Source organism: Atta cephalotes, assembly GCF_000143395.1.
Source record: "Atta cephalotes unplaced genomic scaffold scaffold00015, whole genome shotgun sequence".
NCBI lineage: Eukaryota > Metazoa > Arthropoda > Insecta > Hymenoptera > Formicidae > Atta > Atta cephalotes.
The window spans coordinates 2605992-2608402 of NW_012130079.1; positions in this window are offsets into that span (position 1 = coordinate 2605992).

Genomic DNA, 2411 nt, shown 5'->3' on the forward strand with positions numbered 1-2411 from the left:
TATAATATTATATATTAACAATATATATATTTATATATATTATATATATATATATATATATATATAAATATATATATATATATATAATATATTGTTTATGATATTATATATTTTATATTCAAAAAACAACATGACAAAGTATAATATTATTTATTGAGAATAATGAGAGTGCAATAAGATTTTTGTGATAATATCATAAAAAATGACTTTTTCGTCCATCAGAAATGGAGTTGATCGAATTTATATCGGTTTCGTTACGACAAAAAAAACGCGCTACAATTGTACGATTAGAATAATAGCATAGATCATTTACTTATCGTTTATGTATCGCATTGCGTCTTAATACCATCAGCCTATTGTAATGTTATTAATGTGTTGCGTATTTGATTAATTAACACGTCAAATGCTGCACTTTATATGACGATACAATTTCATGTCATCAGAATTACTATCTTATTAATTGCTTTCTCTAAGAAATCGACGATTTGCTTCATTTTACAACTTTACGTGATAGGACGCACGTAATATATTATTTGTTAGAAGCGATATTTACAATTACAATTTTTTCACCATTCAGCTTTTGACACAGAAATGAAAGAAGAAGAAGAAATGATTATTTTGACAGAAGAAGAGAAATCCGCCAAAAGATTTATCTTTTATAAACTTGTAACTAAGGAGTCATCTCCTCTCGATGAGCAATCGTTCTCATTTCGATCGTGCACCGAGCCGAGCTTAATCGAATTGAAAGTTTCAAGTTCACGAGGAACTCTGTAGTTCGCTCGGTTGTGCCATAATGAGGTATCGTTGCTAATATAGCAAATTAGTCTAAGTAAAAGTGATAGAAGGGACGCACGTAAATAATTGTTGACCCATCAAAAAATTACAAAGCTCGGTTGTGAAATTACGATTTTACGTACCCTCTCACGTTTCTACGAGTCCGTGTTCGTTATCATACAGCAACAAAATAAGAACGCGATCAATCGATTTCCTTGCGTTCAGAGCATCATCGTTTCTGAACGTGCGAATCTGCATCGACCATTATCAGCGCGGTCGGATGTTTCTTAGCCCGAATAAAAGATACGCTATCATTTGTTTCGTTTATTCTTTTTCTTGCCACGCACAGAGTGTTACAGATTAAATAATTTTCCAATTTCCATTTTTGTTATTTTCCACCGAAAAATCACATCTTCTCATCGTGCTCTAACGAGAGATGAGCGTGAAAAATGTTACCACAAATTGCGCGCTGCGCGTCACTCTCGCGCTCGCAGCACGTGAGCTTTTTTTAACAGAGTAAATATTAATCGTTATCGTCATTGTATCGTTAAGGTTACTGCACATAGCAAGAAAAAAAAAATCAAGTCCGATTGCGTCGGTGCATCTTTAATCGTGGCACGACCACTTTTGTCAACGTTGGTCAAATTTAACCATAGTTTAATCCTTATCCGGGGAAAAAAGAACTGTTTCTCGAACGCAACATTCAGAAGGAAAGTGTAAAAAATGTTATATAAAAATATCACGCGATTATAAAGATTTCCTTTGTATTCGTTTCCTTCCGCAATCGGATAAACTCAATTTTGCATAAAAGAAACCGTTGAATTGTAGATGTAACTTAAACGTTATGCTAATTCAAGTGCTGCATGTCATTTCCATTTAATATTTCGAGATACTTTTTCGGATATTTTTTGCGTTAAAAATTCTAAATTTTATATATGTTTATTCGCGCGACGTTTGATCAGCGTCATTTAATTAGAAATGAGAAATAACTTGTTTATCTCCTTCTCGGAAAATGAAGAGACTAAAGGGAGACAGAAAATCGATTAAACTAAGGTTGATGTTAATCGATGTTAATAGAACCGGCCTTGCAACTCGCGCGCGGGACGGAATTCGCTGACGATCGACCGAATTATAACTTGAACCTTGGTAAGAGAGACCGCCCGCGCGACCGGATTCCAAGCTTACTTAACGTAAGAAGATGCATGAGCCCAAAACGTGAGAGGCAGAAGAAGGAAGAGACTATTCGTGTGTACTTTAATTGTTTTATCATCACCGCGCCATCCACTTTCGTACCTCGCGCCCGCAACAGCCATCGCCGTTTTCTCGTTGCAACTCTGGCTATTATTTATCGTTACAACTCGATATCGCTGTGGAGTTACGTCGTTATTAACATAGTCGCGTTACGTTGTCTCGTTAATTATATTCTGTTATGCGTTTCGCATTTTGCCGAAAGTCACTATATATTAATACACGATTATATGAAAACGGACACACGCACTCACGCGCACTCCACACACACACACACACACACACACACACACACACACACACACACACACACGTCGCGCGCACGCGCGCGACACACACGCGCACACACACACACACACACACACACACACACACACAACAAACAACAC